Source organism: Eubalaena glacialis, chromosome 13, assembly GCF_028564815.1.
Source record: "Eubalaena glacialis isolate mEubGla1 chromosome 13, mEubGla1.1.hap2.+ XY, whole genome shotgun sequence".
Lineage (NCBI taxonomy): Eukaryota > Metazoa > Chordata > Mammalia > Artiodactyla > Balaenidae > Eubalaena > Eubalaena glacialis.
Window position 1 is genome coordinate 27046590 of NC_083728.1, and position 24822 is coordinate 27071411.

Consider the following 24822-nt stretch of genomic DNA (forward strand, 5'->3'; position numbering starts at 1 on the left):
CCATCCTTACAGCCTCCAAAGGTCAAATGAAGTAAGCTTGGCTCTGGGTAGTAGAGCTGTCTGTATTTTTTGCGTCTTTTCATCTGAGATGGTCTATTCTGTGATGGTTGCATCCCTAAGAAACTCATGTACTCAAAAACAATGTCTGTGGGGAAAATGGTGTTGGCTTTTCAACTCACAATGGCAAAGTTGTTTTTGTGCAGGAACGCCAGTTATAAGGGTGTTGCTTTTGTTAATAGTTATAAAATCTAAACACCACCACACAGGGTGACGAGCAGAGGCACTCGAACAGCCAAACAGCTGGGAGTACAGCCCCGTGACTCTTTCTTTTCTACAAAATGGCGCTCCATCCAGCTTACCACCAGAACCAGTAGCAGTCAGTGTAGCCCACTCTGTGATCCCTCATTAATGGATTCTGTTATGTTTCATTTGGTATACAAATTCCTACTGTCTGCGGGGCATTAAGACTGTAGGTTAGGTACATTAGCAAGGATTCAGTCATTCAACAAGTATTTATGAAGCCCCACTCCGTGAGCCAGGCTCTGGGGATGAGCAAAGACAGCACCATTCCTAGCTCTCCTTATGATCTAGGGGGAGACAGACACTAATGAAAAAATTACGCACAAATGGTAATAAGCCATCACGGTGCAGCTGTGACAAGTGCCAGGCAGGAGACTCATGGTGCCATGAGTACTTAGATGGACATGGTGCAGGGACTGAGGCAGGGGTCAGGAAGGTTTGCCTCAGAAGGGGGTGCTTGAGCTGAGATCAAGATCTGAAGGGAAGAGAGCTCCAGGCTGAGGAAACAGCTTGTGCAAAGGCCCTGTGGCTCGAGGGAGGACAGCGCCAGTGAGAATTTGTGAGGCTGGTGTGGCTGGTGCGGAGAGTGTGAGGAGTTCTGTAGCTAAAGAAAAGTGGGAGAAGCACAGTGTTGGGCATATAAGCACTTGATGCGCATCTGTGAATGAACGGAAATTCATGTAACAAGATGGATAAGTTGCCCTGGTGAGGTTCAGGCTACTCCCAAAGGGAGGGAGAATTGTGGGAGGTGTTTGTCCCCAGGATGCTGCGGCTGGGGCTGAGGCTGAGATTGGGGTGGCCTCAGTGGACAGTGGAGTTGACTGTGTCTTCCTTGCCTCCATTTCTGGTTTCCCAGGTGGGGATCGTCTGAACATTCCCGCGGTAGGGAATAAAGGCACAGACCCTCCTTGCACACACCTGGCAGGAGAAGTGGCACCCCACCTCGTGCCTGGGGCCCTTCAGCTGTCAGTCTCCCACACTCCACGCACTGCAGTGAGCGCTCAAGGCCTCAGCCTCTCAGCCAGCACCGTTAGCCTGGTTCTATAGCCAGGCACGTGGCAAACAAGAAGTCGCATTGCTCACTAGTTTATTTATCTGCAGCAGCAAGGAAGGGCCAAGGACCCAGATGTCTTTGATTCTTCAGCTTGAGTTGGAACTGAAAATACATATACTTGAATTGATAGCTTCTTTCCTGTAGTGAAGTCAGAGCAGGACTGGGTGAATGGCTCCCTATCCCAGCGCAGCCACAGGACTACCTCTGCTGCGGTCAAACCCCATGTCCCAAGACAAGGCTCTGAAAGTAGTTTCATTCCCTGCAGCATCCCTGCGACCCCGAAAGGCCTGCCGACAGAAGACACCTGTAGTGTCTACAAATCACTCATGCAGGCTACACGGAAAACAAACCCAAATCTAAAGTAACGGGAGCTGGGATAAATGATATTTTATTAATGCTGAGCAAAGCTCTACATCTAAAAACTCTGGGTGAGAAAAATCTAAGAATTCATTTTTTTCCAGCATTAGATATCCAGGAGACACTATAATAGTGAGGCAAGTAGAACATGTTCCCCTCACTTGGCTTTGAGCAGACAACGAACAGGTGGTGGAGTGTGCTTGTGAACTGGACAGAATCGTGTTACCTTTTGTCCAGTTGTGTTGGATTAATGTGCTGAGAAATGGGTCTTTCTCCACAGAGGACATTAGGTAATATGAAAATCTAATAATAATGTTCACACGAACAAAAAAGATTCTTGATGTCTGATCCAGTGCAGCAAATATTTATGGTGTCCTCAACATGCAAGACATTTAGGGGTCAGACTCCACCCTCCCAGGGGCTCCATCCTAAGACACAAGACCCCCCAGGAGCTGTCACTGCGGTGGCCACATTGAGCTGAAAATAGGTGAGGGTAGCCTGATAAAATTGTTTTTTTTCCCCCTTGGGAAAACAGTCATAAAGATATAAAACTGAAATCACATTTAGTTGTACTGATGATTAATACATTTTCTTGTAGGAGGGAGGGTGTGAAGATTTCATGAGATGTGGACTGTCTCGGAGAATGTTCCAAAGCATTCTCTGATAAGATGGGGTCCTAGGGAGGGGTGCAGGCCGAGCTCATAGGGCCAGAGGCGGCCAGCAAGTGCACCCCCAGCCGCCGATGTTTCAAATCCCCTCTCAGGGCCGTGTGCAAGATGCACCAAGAGGAATGTTTGGGTCTCATCTTCACGCAGCCACTGATTTGTTTTCTGTCTCATTTTATTTTCTTTCATACTTTTTTTTTAGTTACACAAATACACATGGCCTCAGTTGCCAAAAAGCAAAAGCATGGTGACAAAAATCACCATCATCTCACCACACAGATCACTGTGAATATTTTGGTGTCCACCCTTCCAGACTATTGAATAGAAAAGGGAATTATCCTGTATGCACCATTTTACAATCTGCTTTGCTTTTCTGATGCTGATTTTCCATCCTATTCAGTCTCCTTACCCTCTGGGCCCTGATGTTTCCACCTACCAGATAAGCTGGTTGTATAATTTCCTGTCATTCACTCCTTTCTCACCCGTACCTACCCATCCATCCATCCACCCATCCACCCATCCATCCATCCATCCATCCATCCATCCATCCATCCATCCATCCATCCTGCACTTAAACTGGCATGGTTCCAGGCGCTGAGGAGACTGGTGAACAGAGTCTCTGCCCTGCCGGCTCTCAGAGTTCAGTGAGAGAGACAAGGAAAACTGAAATCAACGCTGTGGGGTCTGTAGGAAGAGCTTAGAGGAGGAACAGAGGAGGGACGGGGAGTGAGCAGGATGGATGCTGTTTCAGCACTTTACACACTTCACCCGTCGCCCTCACAGCTCAGCAGGGTCACGTTGTCATCGTCACGTTGTCATCCTCGCCTTACAGGTTCCGTAGCTGAGGCTCAGAAAGGTTCCGTACTTGCTCAAGGTCACACAGCCACTAACATGAGCTGAAACTCAGACCTCTTCCATCCAAACCTGTGCACTTGCCACAGCCGCAAGCCCTACTTCTCCCTGTACTTCCTGGATGAGGGTGTGCTCTTTAGAATGGGAGGCGGTGTGCCACCTGGGTACTGAGTGTCAGATCGCCGGCACGGCTAGTGGAGAGAAAATGTCCTTGGCAGAGACGCTGGCAGAGCAGGCAGAGAGCTTTGTTTGGCTTGGGAACCGGGAGCCGCCTTAAATATACAATGCTTAAGGAAATAACGGGAGGAGGGATTTGGTAGGGGGCTGGGGTGGGGTAGAGGTCGCCCCCTACCTCGTGAACGCTCAGTTACCTGCAGGGGTGCGTGTATAAGTTGATTTCCACGTTACGGGTGATGTGATCCTGATCTTTCCTGAGATCGCAGTGTTTGAACCAAGACCCCGTTATTGTAGAAATCAGATCCAGATCCGAAGGAGGAAGACAAATCATCTGTGTTCCTTCCCTGACACATACTTGCGTTTTATAGTAGCGGAGGCTGAGACCCCAGGCGGCTCAGCAACTTTCCCAGGGCAACCCCTGGCTCAGGCTTTTTCGGTGCCCACCGCCCCGCCAACCCCTTGCTCTTTCCAGAGCGGAAGGGCTGTCAGCACCTTCCTTCGCCTCCCGCCTCCAGTGTCTCCAGTTCTTGGAGCAGCACTAATGTCCCGCTAATGGTTTTAATGGTTCTCCCAGCAGCGTGTGAAGTGGTGCGCTGCTCCATTGTTTAAACCCACGTGATGGAGGCTCTTACTTGACTCCTTAACGTCTGCCTCCCTCTCCTCTGCAGCTCTCGCCTGGCCCTGAGTTTTCCTTGGATCCTGGAGGTTGGGGGAGGAGGGCAGGCTTCCCCCCTCCCCCCCACACAAGTGGGACCTGCAGGGTAGCCCCTGCCCAGAGCCCCGGGGCGGGGTGTCTGCAAAGTATTGGCCCTCCTGCTCCCTTCAGCAGGCCAGTGTGGAGCGGTACTGTTCTCAGCCAAGACTCCAGCCCACCCACAAAAGGCCCTGGAGTCCGGCTGACGGTACCAGTTCTGGCGCCTGCCAGCTGTGTGACTCTGGGCAAACCATTTCACCCCTCCATGCTCCTTTTTCCTCACGTTCCTTGAGAATAATAACAATACAGCTACCTCACTGAGTTATTCCAAAAGTTAAATGACACAAAGCAGGCATAGTGCTTAGCACCGTGCTGGACACCTCAGAAGCACAGAGGAAATCTCAGTGACCTCTGCTACTGTTGATGGTAATGTTATTATGCGCAGTGAATGACCTTGTCCGAGGGACCAGCGCCACAAAGATGAGTAAGACAGCGTAGCTGGTCTCAAGGAGCTCTTCTTAGTAGAGGGGGCAAGACAGCAGCCAGGGAACTGTAATCCAGGAGAAGAAAACAGAAACAAGAAGGGACCAGGAACCTGCCAGGCGGTTCAGGGGACACTCGCTTATTTTAAAATGAGATTCGGACCAGCAAAGAGGGCCCAGGTGAGGGAAGCTGAGGGGTAACATCTCTAGGAGGACCTGGGCTGGGGAAAGCCAGAGACAGTTTGGGAAAAGGAGGAGAAGGAAGAAGAAAGAGGAGGCGGAGGGGACTCAGAGCATGCACCTCTTGCAAGCAAGGCCACGAGAGAGCCCTTTCCTCAGTCAGCACTCGGGAGCCAGGCAAGGATTTGGGACAGGAAATGAGCACATTCCAAGTGTGAAACTTTCTCAGGCTTGCATCTTCCTTAGGGGAGAAGGAAACAAGTTCACTCTGAAAAGCTCTCCACATACACTTTTTTCTTAATTATGGTAAAAATATATGTAAAATTTGCCATTTTAATCATTTTTAAGTGTACAGTTCAGTGGCATTAAGTACATTCACAGTGTTGTGCAATCATTACCACTATTTCCAAAAGTTTTTCATCACCCCAAACAGAAACTTTGTAACCATTAAGCAATAATTCCCCATTCCCCCCACCTCCAGCCCCAGGTAACCACTGTTTTACTTTCTGTCTCTATAAATTTGACCATCTAGGTACCTCATATAAGTGGAATCACATATTTGTCCTTCTGTGTCTGGCTTATTTCACTTACCATGTTTCCAAGGTTCATCCATGTTGTAACATGTGTCAAAACTGCATTACTTTTTATGGCTGGATAATATTCCATTGTATGGATAGACCACATTGTTTTTATCCATTCATCTGTTGATGGACATTTGGGTTGTTTCCACTTTTTGGCTAGCCACATTCACTTTTTAATATTTTAGACCAGGTTATGGGATAGGGAGGGATTAAAACAGGGATCTGCTCCTTCTCTGAGTCCTTACCCTTCTTTGTGGCTTGCTTTTCTCATGGACATTCTCAACCTCCTTCCTGCTCAAAAGGGCCCCCCAAAATGGGCAGACCTAAAGAGGAAGCACAGTTGATGGGTTACAGTGAGAGCCTGTCACTTACTTAAACAGTGCCTGACTCACAGGACTTTTACCTGTGGAGAACCTGTGAGTACTGACTCTGACACCCAGATTTAAGAGCTTGATAGCAATGGTAATCTCCTCCTTCCCCTTCCTCAGGCTGCCCTGAAACCCAGGCAAGGTGTGAGCTCAGGGGAGAAATAGCAGAATGGAAACTTTGCCATGTCCAAGGATTTAATGGTCTCTTAAGGAAGCAGCAGTCCTGATGTGTGGTTTTTTTTGTTTTTTTTTAATAGTGAAAACTTTTATATTTAGAATTAGCCAGCTGGACTCAGTTTAGATGATCCCAATTTTGTTAGCAACATCCAAAGCATCATAGTCAGGGGCCAGTTGAACACAGGGCTTCTTCTCTCCATCATGCCTGATCAGGGTGTTGACCTTGGCCACACCAGTGTCATAGAACTTCTTCACAGCCTGTTTAATCTGGTGCTTATTGGCCTTGACATCCACAATGAACACAAGTGTGTTGTTGTCCTCTATCTTCTTCATGGCTGACTTGGTGGTGAGGGGAAACTTGATGATGGCGTAGTGGTCAAGCTTGTTTCTCTTAGGGACACTATTCTGAGGATATTTGGGCTGCCTCCTGAGCTGCAGTATTTTGGGCCATCAGAAGGTGGGTGACATCCAGATCTTCTTTTTTCTGTGGCTGTGGACGACTTTCAACACTGCTTTCTTGGCCTTCAAAGCCTTTCCCTTGGCTTCGGCTTTGGGAGGGGCAGGGGCTTCCTTCTTTGCCTTCGGTGCCATCATCGTGAAAAAGCCAATGTGTTCTTGAAAATTAAACAGTAATCTTCATGGAATAGAAATAGAATGTAGAACTTCTAAATGACTAGAGAAAAATAAAAGAACCAAAGAAAACTTGATCAGTCCAGCAAGAGTAATTAAATGAGGGAATAAAAGAAGAAGCAACCAAAAAGAGATATAATAAATGGAAAAGATAGGTAAACTAACAGGAACAAGATGAAACACCAGTAAAACACAATAAATGTAAATGGGTTAAATTCCACTACAAAGAGTCAAAAAGGCTCAGATGAGGTTTTTTAATGATAAAATCCATTTGGTATTTATAAAAGACTTTTCAAATGACACAAAAAGGAAGATTAAAACATAAGAAAGAGAGGGCAGTGCTATTAGTGTCAAACACGTTCAAGGCAAACATGTTCAAGGCAAAAAAAGCATTAAATAGGGCAAAGTGAGATATTTTATGTTGATCAAAAGCACAGTTTCCCAGTAAGATTTCAGAGCCTCTTGACTTTGGAGGTCTGCCCTTGGGGAGGTTGAGGGCTCTTGACCTCAGTGGTCTGCCCTGAGGGGAGGTCAAGGAGGGCAGTAGGTCTTATGAACATAAAGAGTAACTTGGGCTTCACTGTGAGAGGCAGCATCTTTCTTTCTTCCCTCCCTCCCTCCCTTCCTTCCTTCCTTCCTTCCTTCCTTCCTTTCCTTCTTTCTTTCTTTCTTTCCCAAACGCTCATGTTTTATCCCTTTTTCTTGTGAGGATCTTTTATAATCCCAGCATGTAAGCAAAACGTGAACATACTCTGGACCTTTACTGGTCCCTGGACGTATCAGGGGAGTAGAATGGGCAAAGGGTGGAGGCAGCACCTTTCTTACACATCCCTCAGCATCTACCCATCATCAGTCTCTTCACCTTTGCAATTTTTGCTACTGTCTTGCTGTAGCTACTTCTCTAAACCAGTATTTGTACTTTGAGCATCAGTGTTTGCTCTCTGGAAACGTGCATGGAGCAATATGAGGGGCGGACCCCGTGGAACTTGTGAGAATGTGTGGTCTGCTGCCTTAACTGCCTGAATTTTAGTCCCTCTCCTCCTCTCCCCACTGGGCTCACCCACTGAGGTATGCTGGGGCCACTTTCTCAGTTCCCAGCCTCCTTCCCTTCTTCCCAACTCCAGGCCTTCCTGGTCCACTGCTGGCTTCCTTCTCATGTTCCATTTCTTGCCTCCCTCCACTCAGACACCCCCCACAGGCCTCTGGGATCAGCCCGCCTTATGTAGCTGAGTGAAGGGGGCCCAGCTTGCCTCCATGAGAGCCCAAGAAAGGCCTGAAATGCCACTGGCCCCATTATCAAGATCTGAGAAGCTGTAGCACAAACCTTTTCCCATCGCAGTAAATCCCTGGCACTGTAGAAGGTTTGTACTGTGGCAAGAAAAACAAAAAGCCACTGAAATACTGACCTTGACCAAGGCTGCTGTTTGGATTTCTCCAGGCAAAGAATGATCCTTGGCACATTTCTGCTGTGAGAAGATGTGCAGGTGGGGTAGCTGATCTCAGGTCCTGCCTTGTGCCCCTCAGGCCCCCCCGCATCACCCCAGGGTAGCTAACTCTCAGAAACAGCTTCTCAAATGTTCATCTTTTTTGTTTATTTGTATTCATTTTTATTTTTATCAATAAAAAATACATATCTTAAAAATCATATAGAAAAACAGCAGATCCTGTCCCAGCCTCCCCACTTCAATTTCTACCCTTCAGAGACAGCCTCCTTTCTTTCTTATCTTTTAGCTGTCTCTTCTGGTATTTATCTCCTATTTCTAAATAACATGTGCTCATGCTGCTAGTTCTTGATTTTTCAGTTTGGGCTATTTTGGTTATTGTTGTTTAATTTCCTGCTGGAGGAGATAAGTATGTACACTATTACACCGTCTCATAAACACATGTATTATTTCTCCTTCTTCCATCCCTCAGTATTATTTATACCTCCCTATTTAGGTAAATTATTATATTTCTATTATTATGGCTGTATAGGTTATTCATAGCTGAGCCAATTAGCACACTGTGATTACATTTTCTTTCTTTTGATTCCCCAGAGTTAGCCATTGCCTCTTTTTTTCCAACCTTAGCCCTCTATCTTTTGAGCTTGCTTATGGTGTGTGTGTGTCATTTTTATTTTTATGTACTCAAATTTATCAGTTTTTTTCTTTAATAGCTTCTGCATTTGAGTCTTAAAAAAAACCTAACTCCACTCTGCCTCCATGTTCTCTTTTAGTATATTCATTTTTTTAGAACAGTTTTAGATTTAGAGAAAAATTGAGAAGCTAGTGCAGAATTCCCACATTATCCCCGGACACACACAGTTTCCCCTATTATTAATATCTACATTAGTATGATACACTTGTTACAATTAATGAACCAATACTGATACATTATTAACTAAAGTTTATATGTTATTTAGATTTCTTAGTTTTTACCTAATGTCCTTTTTCTGTTCCACAGTCCTATCTGGGATACACTATTACATTTACTTGTCACATCTCCTTAGGCTCCTCTTGGCTGTGATAGTTTCTCAGCCTTTTCTTGGTTTCGATGACCTTGACAGTTTTAAAGCATACTGGTCAAGTATTTTGTAGAATTTTGGAATTTGTCTGATGTTTTTCTCAATATAAAACTGGGGTTTTGGGTTATTAGGAGGAAGACCACAGACACAGAGTGCCATTTTAAAAAAAAATTTATTGAAGTATAGTTGGTTTACAATGTTGTGTTTAATTTCAGCAAAGAGACTCAGTTATACATATACACACACACACACACACACACATATATATATATTCTTTTCATATTCTTTTCCATTATGGTTTGTCACAGGATATTGAATATAGTTCCCTGTGCTATACAGTAGGACCTTGTTGTTTATCTATCCTGTATATAATAGTTTGCCTCTGCCAATCCCAAACTCAGAGTGCCATTTTTACCACATCATATCAAGTGTACCTGCTGTCACCATGACTCATGACCGTTGATGTTGCCTTGGCCACACCGGCTGACATAATGTTTGTCAGGTGTCATCACTGTAAAGTTATTCTTTTACCTCCCTCTGTACTGTACACTTCGGAAGGAAGTCACCACGTGCAGCCCACACCTCAGGAGTGGAGTTTATAATTTCCCTCCTTGAGGGTAAAGTGTCTACATACATTATTTGGAATTCTTTTGCATGGGAGGTTTGTCTCTCCTTCCTCATTTATAAATCTATTCAATCATTTACTTATATGGCTATTTATTCTATACTTGGGGTTATAACTCAGTACTGCTGTATCTATTTTGATGCTTAAACTGTTCCAGCTTTGGCCACTGGGAGCTCTTTCAGTTGGCTCCTGTGCTCTTTTGACATACTCCCATTGATGTTTTTTGTTGGTTTGTTTTTTGAAGGATTTTATTTTGTTTTAGTGTTTCTTTACTTTCTGGTACTACAAGATGCTCCAGGCTCATCTTGTATATATTCTACCCCAATCCTAGAATCAGCCATATCTTCCTTATATTATAGAATCATATTAAAAACCAAGATCTGGGCAATAAGTGTACTTACTGCTACTGGGGTGTCCTTTCTTTTAGACCCTCTCAGCTAACAGAGCCAAAAAATATACGTGTTTTCATTTTTCATATTTGATCTTTGATCCATTTGGAGCTCATCCTAGTATATTCTGAGATACAGGTCCTGCTTTACCCTTTTGTGTCAACATCATTTATTAAGGAATCTATTTTCTTCCCACTGATTTGAGATGCCACCTTTATAATTTACTAAATTTCCATCTGCAACAGAATGTACTTCTATTCAGTCCATCGGTTTCTTTGTTCATGTACCAGCTCCACACTGTTTTAAGTGTTGAGACTAATATGTCTTAATATCTAATACATCTAATTAATATATCTTACTACGTAGCAGGAATGGTTCCCCTCCTTGTTGTCCTTATTTTTTAAAGTTTCCTTGGCTTGAAAAAAGAAGTATTTGGAAAAAAAAATGTTTAATGCCTTAAAAAATTTCGTACGCCGTTCTTGGTGAGGGAAAGATACTGAGGCACCGTTGATCCATCCACATAAACATGAAGCTGAAACACTTTGACTGCAGGCCTTTCTGTTCACTCAGCAGACCGGGTGGGCTGTGAGCCAGGAGCATCACAGTTCCGTGCTGGAATCTGGGGGCTATAAATACTGACAGCCCAGCGTTCCCATCCTCCTAAAGATGGTGACAGGCAAAATAGGGCATCGCTAAAACTTGAGAGGGAAAGTTTTCTGGGAAACCTCTTTTTTGAGAGGACAAAAAGGGAAGTGAAAAACCCATTGTCAAACATCTTTGTTACAGGGCATTGTTTTAGTGATCAATATATTTCACTGACAATCCTCGGGTGCTTTGAAGAAACTTGCTGCAGTTCCAAATACTTGAAGAAAATGAGCATTACGGCTGTTTTGCCAGGGCAGCCTGGGTTCAGAGACGTCTGTGTCTCTCTTCTTTCCTCCTGCTTCCCTGAAGCTGTGTGGGAAAGAAGCAGAAAACGACCAGCATCCCGTCTCCAAAGCCAGTTGCCTGATGCAGTTAGTAGGTACCCCAAACCTAAACAACGCATTGTCCCTGTCAGCTCCAAAAGTCTCAGTCCCCTTCCAGGCTACCAGATCCGCCCCCATGCTTGCAAGGATGCTGACGCAGCCTTTCAACTTCATTATCTGGGGGGAAAAAATGCATGCAGCGCCCATAATTTACTGGTGCAGGCAGGAGAGCTGCCTGGTGCCCGGAGCAGAATCCTGCCTGCGGGGCTGGCCTGGAGATGCTTTATCTGTGTCAAGGGAAAAGGCGGGAGCAAGGTCAGGAGCCGCTACCTGGGCCTCCGTCCATGGGAGCAGCTCTGTCTTCTCAGAGCTCTGACTGTGAACCGCCCCTCAGGGCACCCAGGTAGCTGACTCTCTGCTCTGTCTCTAAGGACCCAACAGGAAAGGAGGTGTCTCTCCCCAGCTGGGCCAGGAAGGAGCTGCTCAAAACATCCAGATGGTCACTGAACCAATGGCCGACCTTGTGACCCACCCCCCTCCAACTCTGGGTCCAGCCTGACTGAGACCCAGAGGGGCCTTGCTGTCCCATGGCCACGTCCTGTTGTTGTTGTTATTGCTGCTGTTGTTTTTAACAATGGAACTCCTGACCCCCGTTCTTGGATATCCCCCAGTTCAAGGGGGATATCTTGGGCAGGGCGCTTTCTCCAGCCCTCCCTGTTTTTTGTCACAGTTTTTTGAGGGCGAAACCCCTGGTGGCTTTGTGGAGGCTTCTGCTTAAGGCACCGCAAGGCAGGCTGCTTGGCTGCGGGGTTGCCGAGCATTTATGGGTTGTGGCTTTTCCACAGCTTCTTGACCCCCCGACCTTGCCAGCCTGATGGCTCCTTCTTCTCAGGTGGGGCCCAGACAGGTCCCGGCCCCCAGCAAAGAGCTGCTCCAGGAGACCTGACCCCACTTGGTGGCTGGGTGGGCCAGGGCTTTGTAACCAGACCTGGAAAATGCAGGAGGGTTCAGACGCTTCAGCAGCTGATGTCTGGAGATCAATTAGAGATAATGGCTCTGGGTGGACTCGAAGAAGCGTGGCCAAGGTTTTTCCTGGTTGTGATTGTGTTTACCTCATTAACGGGCCTTTTTCTTTTTCTTTTTTTTTTTTTTGAGGGTGGCACCGCAGTGTCACACTGTTTGTGCTGGCTGCCTTGTTTTACTCATAGGGTGACCAGGCATCGACCCACGGCGGGCTGGGAGCTCCCCAACCTCCACTCAGAGGAGGCAAAGGCCCACGCTTCTGCTCACAGCCCTCCAGACCCTTGCCCTCCCTGCGACCCTCTGTGTGTATAGTTTTTAAAAAATCTCCTCCTTCATTCATTCAACAATCATTTAAGTTCCTTCAACGTCCCAGACACTGTTCTGAGACAGACAGGGAGCCCACTCTCCGGGAGTTCACAGGCCACAGAGATGATAAACAAGACAAGAAAGAAAAAAAGATATGCAAAAGTGAGATGTTCAGGGCAGAGAATTAAAATAGAGACCATTGAATAACTGCGCCTCTGGGTGAGAAGGCCTCTCTGAAAAGATGGCATCCAAGCCGAGACCCAATTGATAGGAGGTGGCCCGCCCTATAGAGGAAAGGCTTTCCAGGTGGAGCAGACAGTGGGTGCAAAGGCCCTAGGTTGGGAACAGCAAGGGGGCTAGGACAGGGGAGTGAGGGGCAGATGTGCTTGGGAGAAGCCCGGGCAGCCTGCAGAGGACAGCGCTCTCTGGCCCACCTGTCGTGTGCATGTAGAACCTCAAGGCGCACCTTCCTCTTCCAGAGGAGGGCAGGGGCTTAACTGGAGGTGACAGCAAGTGGAGATGAGTGGCCAGGAGAGCCCATCGACTCAGACCCTAGGTGTGGTCCTACCCCGCACCAGCTGCCTAACTTTCACTTCTCCATGCTGCAGCTTCCCTGTTACTGGAACAGCAGGTTTGGGCCAGACTTCAGTGGTTTTCAAAATTTGCTTTTGGACAGAGGAACCCCTTTCTTCAAGGAAACTCTTCTGGGGAGGAAGTTAGTATGTCAAGGGTAAGCAGGAGGCAGGCATGTCGCTGGGAAAGGGGCCCAGAGCTCTGCCCACCTGCCCCTCCTGACCCCAGCCAGCCTACCTCCAGCCTTCAGCAGTAAATAACAGGGCCTGGATAGCCCTGAGCTTTGGGCTGGGGTGCTGCAGCCAGGCGGGAGAGGGGCTCAGCCCAGCATGACCACAGGCAGCCCGGCCCCAGGCTGGCCGCTCCTCTCTCTCCTGCAGCTTCCTCCTCAGTAGATGTGAGTGACAGAGCCTATGCCTTGCCAGCCCCATGGTTGCTGGGAGGCTTGGATGTTTGGAACAGCTCCAAGTGCCTCAAGAAAAAATAGGATAGAAACAGAAGATCCTCTTTACCTGGAACACTGCTGTGGCTCGGGAAGTGCCCGGGCACACCTGTGCAGAGCCTGGCACCTTTCCCTCTGCAGAGTCCCCCCCACCCTGCACCGCAGTAGCCACAGCAGGTGCCCTGACACAGCCCCCCTCCTCAGTCTCTTTAAGGAGTTGACACTCTAGGGAAAAAGCCACATGGGTGTGGGGTCCTTACTGTCCAGTCCATCCATAAACAGGAGCCCTGTGAATCAGACAGGGATGCTTTTGACTACAGGTCCAAAAACCCAGCTGGCTCTATAACAAAACATGAAGATTTTTTACACCTGAAATAGGAAGAGTGGTGGCGCAGCTGTTGATGTTGATGTCAGCCATGTTGGGTTGGTGTCTCTGTGATGTTAGTGACCTTTTCCTCACACTTGCAAGTTGGCTGCTATTGCTCCAGCCATCTTGTCCACATTCAGAGTGAGAGGAAGATGGGAAGGGGTGGCATAAGCTTAGTCCAGCAAAGCAAAAGCTTTCCCAGAGAGTTGCCAATAGACTTTTGTTAACATCTCATTGGCCAGGGCCACATGGCCACTTCCAGCTGCGGGGGTGCAGGTGGGGGGCGGGGGCTGGGAAAGAAAAAATTTCACTTCCCACCTTCTGTAGTTCAGACAAGGGAGAGAGAAATGTTGAGTCTAGCTATCAGGTAAGTTAGTCCACGGTAACTGCCATGGCCTGGGCACCATCAGCTGAGCTTGACAATGCCTTTGGGTGTTAAGTTGCCAAAGGCTTGGGCAGGGGGAAGAATAGTAAGGGAGGGACTTCCCTGGTGGGCCAGTGGTTAAAAGTTCGCCTTCCAATGCAGGGGCTTCAGGTCCGACCCCTGGTCGGGGAGCTCAGATCCCATATGCCTCACAACCAAAAAACCAAAATGTAAAACAGAAGCAATATTGTAACAAGTTCAATAAAGACTTTAAAAAATGGTCCACATCAAAAGAAAAAAAAAAATAGTAAGGGAAGGAAACAGAGCGGAAGCAGGGAGGAAGGGAAGAGAGGAGGGGGTGGCAGGGAGGGGAGCAGGAACCATCTTTTGAGGCCTTCTGTGTGCTGGGTCCCTTACAGACAACATGGGGCAACTGAGGCTCGGTGTCAGAGAGCTCAGGTAACTCACCCAAAGTGAGTGAGAGGTAGAGCCTTGTTCCCTCCCACATTAATGCTGCTATTTCCCAAGGGATGGGTGGGGAGGTGGGGGGGAGAAGGAACAGGAGAAAGAAAGTGATGGTGAGGGTAGGGCCAGGCCAAGGCCCCCTGCACCAGCAGCTTCATGGGCATAGGCCTGGGTCTGCTTATCTCACCACCACAGTCCCTCACCTGGGTCAGGCCTTGGCACACAGTAGGGGCTCAATAAATGTTTGTTGACTGATGTCTGTATCATTAATTACTTATCTTTCACATCATCATCATTAACAATAACTAGGGTTTGGGCAGGTGTTCTACGTCAGGCATCAGTCCAGCGCCCTGCAGGCATCCCTGCATTTAAGCGCACGGCAGCCTTCAGAAACAAGCTCCTGTTATTGTGCCCCCATTTCAGAGATGAAAAAACTGAGGCTTGGAGAAGTTAAGTCTCCTGCCTGAGATCACACCGAGGAAGGGCCTGAATGCAAGCAAAACATGTCCCCTGCTCTACCCCCACCCTAGATGCTGACCGCCAAACACAGGACGCCAGCCACCAGCAAGGCCTCTGTGCAGCATCTCTGGCCCCAAAGCCTTGGCTGCTACCCGTCCCCCCACACAACCCCCACCTGCAGCCTCTGTCACGGAGGGACCACCTGCCCCAGTTTCCCAGCGTCTCACTCAGCTCGCAGAGGGGCCCCGCCTCTCCTCCAATCACCTGCTGAGGAGCAGCCAGAGGTGCCTCCCAGGAGACTCCCAGGCCCAGCCGCCCTCAGGGGCTGCATGGAGAAGCTGGGGGTCCAGGCAGGGGCTGACCACCTCGGAGCAGCCTCAGCCCATTCCCAGCTCCCAACCCCAGGGGAAACCTCTGCCCACCCAGCCCCAGACTCGCTCTAGAGGGTTCCTCTCTCTGCTCTGCTGGAGGTCGATGAAGCACAGTGCCCCGCGGTCTGGCTCAGCAGTCCCACCTGGGCAGGGCCCACCATGCACCCTGGAGACCAGCGCACCCTGCTTCAAACCCCAGCACGGCCACTAGCTTTTAGCTCTGTGACTGTGAGCATGTCCCCTGGTCTCTGAGCTATTGGGGGACTCGATGTGTCATTTAATCTCCCTCCCACAGCCACTGTCTTCGTGTGCAAAATGGCAGTTAATATCATCCTTGTTATTTGGCTGGTCAAATAAGGTAACATATCCTACCACCCAGCACAGGTGCCTGGTATCGTATGGGTCGCCATAATGGATTACACCAAGCTCTAAGCTGCTCAGCTATGGTAACTGGCCTCAGCTTTTTTTCCCTTTTTCATACTTTTATGGAAGTAGAACATACATACAGAAAAGAACACGTATCATTAAGTGGACAGCTCAGTAAATTTTTACAAACTGAATCCACCTCTTGTGACCAATTCTCACGTCAAGGAACAGAACTTTGTCAGCACCACAAAGACCCTTTGAGCCCCACTCTGGTCACTAACCTTTGGCAAGGGTGACCACTCTCCTGACCTCTGATACCACAGATTGCTTCTGCCTGTTCTACTACGGCATGTGTGTGCTCTTTTGCCCACAAGCATGAGTTCGTGAGAGTCCTTGTGTTGGGGCCTGCACCACTAGTTTGTTCCTTTCCATTGCTGAGCAGTATTCCACAGTGTAGATATACCACCATCATCCATTCTCCGCTGATGGACACTTGGTAGTTTCCAGGCCAGGGCTGCTGTGAATAGTGCTGCTATGACCATCCTGGCGTGTTCTTTGGGGACCATCTGTACTCGTTTTTGTTGTGTGCACACCCAGGAGCGGTAGTGCCAGGTTGCAGCTGGCCTTGGCTTTTTGGCTGAGCCTCTCCAAAGGTGCTAGGAAAGAAGGGAGAGAGGAGGTAGGTGCCCTCTCTGGGGAGCTGCAAAGTGTGGTCTACATTAAGGGGGGTGCGCTTAATTCAGAGCTCTGTTGCAGACATCAGGGCTGTGCTGGGCAGTGGGCAGGATGGGGTCCTGAGTGACGCAGTGGTAGGTCCCTACTGTGTGCAGGATGCTGCGGGGGACTCTGCCACCTAAGAGCCTGTCTCAGCCCCTGAGAGTTCACGGTCCAGTTGGGGAGATGAGGTATAGCCCAAGAAATGGGAAGTACCACAAGTGCATTAAGTGATATAAGACTGACGGAGACCTGCCACCAGAGCCAGCTGGGTGGTCTGTGAGATTGACGCTCTGAGTTCAGAGGGGCCTAGATCTGGCAGGGGTGGAGGATATCTTTGTTAATGGCCCAGAGTATCTTTCTACCTAGTGAACGCCCATGCATTCTTCAATGCCCAACTTAAATGTCACCTCCTCAGTGGAGCCCTCCAGGATCCACTATGTCCTTCTCACATAACCTGGCACTTCCTTCCTAGCAGGTCCCACAGCTGTCAAGTACAAACCAAATATATATCCTGTGACTAAAAACTTTGTGGTCATTTGATTAATCTCTCTCTCTCCTGCTGGCCTGCAGGCTACAAGTGGGAAGACCTGTATCTGTGTTGTTCATTGTTGTGTCACCCATACTAATCATGGTGCCTGGCATGTGGTAGGGGGTCTATACATATTTGTGGAAAAAACGTGTGTCTGGAAGCATGCATGATCAAAGGCACACATGGGCAATTGAGGGACAGAAGATGTGAGTCTGAAGCAGAGTTCACAGTTTGGAACAGAAGGCTGTAAGGCCAGCAGGGCTGTGGAAGCCCTTAAACACCAGGCCAGAGAGCTCTAACTTGATTCTGCCAGCGACTGGGAGCCATTGAAGGTTTTGGAGTAGGAGAGATTAATTGATGACATTTTAAAGCAACACATTTCTGAAAAGGCAATTGATGAAATTGTAATTTTTACCTTTCGTCATGGTTGTTAGGAAAGTGTATTTCAACAAGTCAGACTCTTAGTGATACGCATCATGGGAAATTTATCTGAATAGAGAAGGAGTGAGGAAACGGCATGGGACATTTTCTCCTAGATTTCAGCAAAGGTGTCAAACCAACTATGAGGTTGCAGCCAGCTGGGCAAAAATCAGCGAATGTGAAGAATAAATGGATAAGCTGAGTTACTACCCAACCTGCAGATCAGCTATTTTGAATCCAGGCATGTGTGAAGCCCTGGAGCTTCTATCCCCGCTCCTCTTCCTACCGAGATGCCCTCTCCACTTGCCACCTGTCACATTCCTCCCGCCTTCTTTGGTTCAGAGTAGATGTCACCTCTTCCAGGAACCACCCCCCAACAGCCCCTCAGTCAGAAACGTGCCCCCCCGCCCCTCGCCGTTTGCCATAATTGTGCTGCACCTAGAGCCTTCCCTGCTGTGGCAAGGGTTTGTCTTTATTATGCTGGGGGCAGGGACAGTTCATGGCAGGTAGAGGTGAGTGCTGGCCCTACCAGATATTAAAATATATTCCAGAGCTATGCTATCGGGACAGGAATTGACATATCAATAGAATAGGCAATTCCAAAAATAAGGGGAAATTAGTATACTATAAAGATGGCACTTCCAATCAGTGGATAAAGATGAGTTATTTAAAAGATGGTATTGGGGGCTTCCCTGGTGGCGCAGTGGTTAAGAATCCACCTGCCAATGCAGGGGACACGGGTTCGAGCCTTGGTCCGGGAAGATCCCACATGCCGCGGAGCAAGTAAGCCCGTGCGCCACAACTACTGAGCCTACGCCCTAGAGCCCGCAAGCCACAACTGCTGAGCCTGCGTGCCACAACTACTGAAGCCTGCACACCTAGAGCCCGTGCTCCACAACAAGAGAAGCCACCGCAATGAGAAGGCCGCACACCATAATGAAGAGCAGCCCCCGTGAGTAGCAACGAAGACCCAACGTGGCCAAAAAAAAAAAAAAAAAAAAGATGGTATTGGGACAACTAGGATAGCCATTAAAAAACAAAATAAGCTACATCTTCACCTCACTTCTTATATGGAGAGAAATTACAGATAGAATAAAGATTTAACTCTAATGAAGCTATAAATGCTCTAGAAGAAAATATGGGTGAATTACATTTATAATTTTAGAGTGGAAAAAGAAAAACCTTTGTTTTGATGTGATATCCTAAAGCCCTAAAGGAAGAAAAACTAATGTGACAATATAAAATAAAAAAAGTAAAATTTTCATATGGCAAAAAATCCCATCATAAATAAAAAGACAACAAAAGGAAAACATGTTTGCAAAATATATGACAAAAGATTAATTCCCTTCCTTTCTAAACAGTTCTTACAGAAAAAAAAGAACCACCAACTCAAGTAAAGGGCAAAGAATATGAATAGATTGTTTAAAAAAAAGAAAAGAATTACAAGTGACCAATAAACACATGATACACATAAATATAGGCTCACATTCCCAAATGAAGAGGGCAGAGAGAGACACCATTTTTCACTTCTCAGATTGACAAAGATAAAAGAGGTTGCTAATCCTAAGCGCTGACAAGTGTGTAGTGAAATGAGAACTGCCAGATGCTGCTGGCTGCTGAGGAAACTGGTACAGCGTTTGTGGAGAGGGTTCTGACCAGCACTGTGAAAATGTAGACTCCTGATGATGACGATAAAAGCTACCATTTACCGAGTACTCCCTCTGGGGAAAAGAGCAAGCTGTATTTTATGACCTAACCTCAGAAGTCATAGACCCTCATTTCCACAGCCCTATCCATTGTGCCAGGGGACCAAGGGTGTGATACCAGGAGGGGGGAGGATCATCGGGAGAGCTGGGAGGCCAGATACCACAGTTTCTAATGTCAAAGGGGAAATTTTGGTGTCAAATACATTAAACATACTATCTTATTATCTGCTTTGTAGATGAGGAAACTGGTGCCCAAGGACACTTGTTTGGTGTCAGAGCCAGAATTGGAACCAGTCCCATTTGACTAGACTCTTTCTATTCCACCTCCTCAATGGTCTCCTGGATGCCACTCCTGCTTCCTTATAATCTCATCTCCTCTGATCTAAAAACATAATTTAGATGGCATGATTTCCTTGCTCTTAGAATAAAATCCACACACCTCGTGGTGGTGTCCAAGGCTCTGAGTGCTTGGCCCTGCATGCCCTCTCACCCTTACCTCCTCCCACCCTCCCCCACGCTCTAAATACACTGGTAGCTTTCAAGTCCTCAAACATGCCAAGTCCCTGCTCACCTCAGGGCCTTTGCACCAGCTGTTTCCTCTGCCTGCAAGACTGTGCCCCCAAGTCTTCACCCAGCTGTCAGCTTCCAGCATCCTGGGGTCAGAGCACACGTGGCCTTACTCCTGAGAGGGGCCTTCCCTGACCACTCAGCCCAGAGCCCACCTTATCTCCACCCTCAACCCCTGTCTCCCCTCCACCCCTCAAAGCCCCCATCCTCTGCATATCCTTCACCCCATCACCACCTCACTCCTTGTCTCTGGGATCCAACCAAGATTCAAACTTTGCATTTCATTGTTTTTTCTCATTAGTCTCGTGATTAAGAACAGTCAAACTAATGACAGTGAATCTTTTGAAGTGTCCAGGATACTTGTGTTATGGAGTCTCTTTCGGTATTTCTTGTCTGGTTGTTTCTTCATGATCAGATTCAGGTTAAGCATTTTGGAGGGGAGGACTTGACATGGGGAGAACATAACATAGGTAATGCTATGTTCTCTCATTGCATCCCTTCAGGAAGTAAGCACATCGTGTCAGGTGGTTCCACTTCGGGGTCTGCTGAATTTGATCACTTGATTGGGGGGTGTCTACCAGCCTCTCCATTGTGCAGGTACATGTGCCTTTTATCATTAATAAGTAATTTGTAGGGATAATTTTTTTTTTTTTAATGCTTTGAGATGCTTGAATAGCATCCGTTCTGGTCACACTAAGATCCTGTTATTCCTAATCACAACCTCTGGTTCCCATGGCCAGGTCCCTGCTCACGGAGCATGCTCATTTCATATGGGAATCCGCCTGGAGGGGTTTGCTGCTTAAGAAGCTCCACAGAGCAAATGCCCTGCCAATTTTGCCATTTACAAAGGCACCCACTGTTTGCAGAGCCTGGAGGGGACATGAAGGCAGTACCGCCCCCTTAAGCAGACTAGAGCAGCCCTTCTCTGTCATGGTCTCCCACCAGACTGGGGCTGGAAGAAGAGACACATCACTGGGAGAATTAGTGGTCAAGAAACTAGGTTATGCCATTCCTTGTTGGGACCCATGCTGTGGCCACTTTAAGGAGATGCGCAAAGACACAGAGAGCAACATACATGAGGTTACTCAAGGAGTGGCAGCTCCTGCAGGAATTAAGGAGCCGGGAGGTTTCTGCAGGCTTCAGCACACATGAAAACTCACCTAATTCGCCGTGCTACTAAATAGCCAGGCTTCTCCAGGGCTCCCAACCGCTTCCTGTGTATCGAGTGGGGCTGGGGCTGTTTTATCTCAGGGATGGTAAATGAGTTCACATTTCATGCCTAGAGAAAATCACTGCTCTGCCCTCCTGGGCGTACTAGCTCTTTCTCTTATTAGTCAGAGAAGAGGTGGGTTATCTGGGTTCAATTCCACCTTTGAACATCAGCTGGATCTGGCTTTATATTTCAAGCCCAGATGTCCACCACCGCTGTGAAATAGTGACTCAGGCCAGGAGAAGTCAAAGGTCTCTAGAAATGTGGTGGGAAGAGATGGGAAATCCTGGGCCTGAATTATCTCATTTTCAGAGTGAGGAAGGACAGTTCCCATGTTGGAAACACCCACATTTCCCTGTATGAACTGAAGATTCGTGGCCACTAATTAATTCTAAAAATCATTATTGGTGTGTGGACGTTCAGACAATGAAGCTTCCAAACTGTCCCCCACCACAAAGGATGAGAAGTAAAGATCTCATAGAGAAAAGTGGGAAGAGTGAATTGGTTTGAAAACACATTTGATTTTAGGGATAAAAGGTGCTAATGAGTAACATGCTTAGAGCCTCTTTTAAAAACAAAGTGTGAGTTTTATATTGACAGTAAAATCTTTAGCGTGTGCAGAAGGAAGTCGGTGTGCTGTTAATCTGATGTGTTGTCATCTTTTTATTTTTCTAATGGGTGAATACTGAGCCCTGAACCTGCGGTGTTGTACTTCCAACTCGTATCTGTAGAGGGAGCCTTGTTTACCTCGGATTGTTCACAATGCAAAGCTTTCAGTGGAAGAAAGAAAAAGGCTTTTTACAGAAAAAAAGTTGGAGGGTTAAAGGCAGTCTGTTTCAAAATTGCAAACAATCGCGGTGGCTGTCTCGTTTTCTCTTCTTCGCTGGTTTCACTGTGAATGAATTGTAGCGTAAAGTCAGTAGAAATTGCCCCTCCTCTTTGGATGCGACCAGAGGAACCAGGTGGTGGGATCGTTATTGGTTTGTTTTGTTTTGTTTTTTGGCCATTTCCTCACAGAATTCCACGAGGGCAGCTCTCCATCCCCGTTAAAGCACAAGATTTTTCTGAAGGCTGATCTGTTGGAGGGTGTGGATTTGGGGAAGGGAGAATCCGCCGTTACCCATCTTCTCTGTCGGGGTCTAATTCTGCTGTCGGGGTACGAGCGTGTTACGTTTCAGGCTGAGTCTGAGGCTGCTCAGAGGTCCAGGGTCCCCCACCCCCGCGACGCCCGGTGCGGTCTTCTCCTGCACCCCAGGTGGATGAGGTCTGTCTGCGCGGAGCACTGCGTCTCTGATCCGCGTGGGTCTTTCCCCTACTGCGATTCTGTGTCTGTGGACAGTGCGCGCCCGGGTCTGGGAATGGAGCAGCATTTCTTGATGTTATCCTATTACTTTACAACTGTGTCTTGCGCGTCTTAAGGAGCCCGAACTGTGTGGTCTAGAGGAGCACAATGTCCGGCGGGAGGTGGGGCAGGGAGAGAGCCGGGAGCAGGCCGGCGGCGGGCGCTGGAGATGGTTGAAATGTTTGGGTCTGACAGGTGAGCGCAGCCGGACTCTTCGGCGCCCGCCAGTGGGAAGAAGGGGAGCAGGGGAGGGTGTAAACTAAGTGGTGGGAAAGAGACAAAGGAAGAGTGAAGAGGCGAGATGGTGCGGAATAGAGGAGGGGGAGGGGAGGGGGCAGCGAATGGGCAGCAAGCCGAGGAGCCCGAGCTTGAACTTGATCGAGAAAAGGGGGGGGCCCAGAGTGGGGGGGCGGCACAGAGCCGACCACGTGCCTGTCTTTCCCAGACCTGGGTCTCGCTCTGACCGCCGGGGGGCCCAGCCCTCTGGCCCAGCAGCCCCGCCCAGCGAGGACCCGCGTCCCCGGGGAACCAGAAGACGCGCAGGGGTCGAGGGCTGTCCGAAGGCCCCAGGGTGCCGGGAGTTCCTAATGGTGCCCGAGTCACTTTCTTTGGGCCAAGTGTCTCCTCTTCTGGTCTGAGCGCGGAGAGCCGACCGGGCGCCCCCCCACCCCCACCCCGGACTCGAAGACTGAGTCCTCCGCGAGCTAGGGGCGGGCACAGACCCCACCGCCTTCTTTCCCGGGCTCAGACCCCGGCAAGAATCTTCCTCCAAGCGCTTCCCCCTTAAGAGAGCTCTCCCCACCGAGCGCACGGTGGCGCGTCCAGCGCGCCCTCATCCCTCCCCCCGTACCTGGCCCAGCACCCGCTCCTTCCTCCTCCTCTCCCCACCCGCCTCTCCCTCCTTTCTCCTCTCTCTGGGTGCCTCCTTTTCCTCTCTCCCCCCCTCCCCCAGTGCCCACTCCTCCCTCTCGCCCGCCCCTCCACCTCCTCCTCCTGCTGCTCCTCCTACTCCCCCAGCGTGCGCCCTCCCAGCGCTCCCCTCCCCCCGGCCCCCGCCCCGTGCCGGGTCCCGCCCCCCTCCCCCGCCTCCCCGTGCCCGGTGCCCCCCTCCCCCTTCCTCCCTCCCGGCCGCGGCGCCGCCGCCGCTGCCGCCGCCGCCGCCGCTCGCCTGGGCCCTCCCCCTGGCCACCCCCGCCCCCGGGCCGGGCAGTGACGCGCCGCGGCGGTGCCAGTCCCTCTCCCCGGGCGGCCGCGGCGGCAGCAGCAGCAGCAGCTGGAGCTGTAGGGCTGTCACCGCCGCCCGCACCGCTCACTCGCCGAGCCCGACCGTCCGTCTCCGCCTCGCCTCCCGCCCAGGTACGGAGTCCGGCCCCGATCCCCGCGATCGGGCCGTTTCCGGGCCCCCGGCCGCCGCCCCCCTTCTCTCGCCGCTGTTGCCGGCCGTTGAGCTGCGGTTAGGGGGGCGGGAGGCTGGGGGGGTTCCGGGGAGGGGGACGCGGGGGAGCTTCCTGCGCCGGGGCTGAGGAGGGGGGCGCGCGGAAGCGGCTGCGCCCTAGGCGGAGTGGGCTGGGGCGGGGGGCGGGTGAGTGTGATCGAATGGGGTGGGGGCCGTGAAGCCTGCACTCTGGAGGCCGCGGGGTGCTCGAGAGGTGTGCCCGGCCCCGAGTGCCGGGGGCCGCCGGGCGCACCCCACTCCCGGGCCGTGCGCGCCGCCGGTCCTGGGGGGCGGTGATTGTGTGCGCCGCGCCGCGGTATTGTGCGGCGGCCACACGGTTTGCAGCGGGCTCGGCACCGCGTCCCGGTGAGGAAGGCGTTCTCAGGCGGCGGGGTGGGGGTCAGGCTCGGGTTGCCGCCACCGCGGCCGCAGCGAGAAGGGAAGTGGACTGTTTGGAGATGTGAGGACGGGAAGCGTAGAGTGGCAGGGAGGGGCTCCCGGCCTCGGCGCGGGGAGTTGAGACGAGGTTTGCAGAGTTGAGCCCACTTCGGCAGGCCCCCGCCCCTCCCCGGAGCGGACCTGATGCCCCTGGCAAGTGTTCGGTCGGAGCGGAAGCTGGAGGCGTCGGCGTCCCCTGTTGGAGGGGCATTCCTTACTGAAGGGGGCACATGGGGCGGGGGCAGCTGGCCAGAGTGAGGGCGCGCGCCCGGGTTAAGTTGGATTTACACCTCCGTCCGCCGCTCTCCGCTTCTCCAAGGCTGGACACTTTTTCCGGCGGCGGGGTGGGGGAGTGCCATTCGCGTTCTTATTCCAGCCGCTCAGCTTCAGAAGTGACCCCCCTCCCCACCCCCCAATCGCACCTGGAGCTGCGTGTGCCCGAGTCCGGTCATCCCTAGCGGGCCGCGCTTCCTGGGGGAAGTTCTCACTAAGCCTCGCTAATTAGCATTATTCCTGGAGAAAGGTTAAGGTTAGAGCGTCCTTTTCCTTATCGGGAGGCCCACCCCCCTCCTCCCCATTCCCTTCTTCCTCCCTCCTCCCCAAGAGCACAAAAGCACAAAAAGAAAGTGTGAAGAGGCACTGATCAATGGAGAAGCCACAAACCCATTAATTCAAATGGAACCTTTTTGTACCCCCCTCTAAAACATTGATTTTTCTTTC

At 49.8% G+C, this 24822-nt stretch overlaps 1 protein-coding gene and 1 pseudogene across 3 annotated transcripts in view; one reads left to right on the plus strand and one right to left on the minus strand.

Annotated features, from left to right (window-relative positions):
• Positions 1–24822, plus strand: part of NOL4L (nucleolar protein 4 like) — a 129404-nt gene that overhangs the window by 68024 nt on the left and 36558 nt on the right. Inside the window, exon 1 of one of the 3 annotated variants that reach the window (XM_061209997.1) lies at positions 23420–23585. The exons of the other annotated variants lie outside the window; for them this stretch is intronic. The gene's annotated coding sequence lies outside the window, so the exon portion shown is untranslated. Of the gene's footprint in view, positions 1–23419; positions 23586–24822 lie in introns of those variants that run through there. 3 annotated transcript variants of the gene reach the window in all.
• LOC133103779 (large ribosomal subunit protein uL23-like) lies at positions 6008–6478 on the minus strand (annotated as a pseudogene).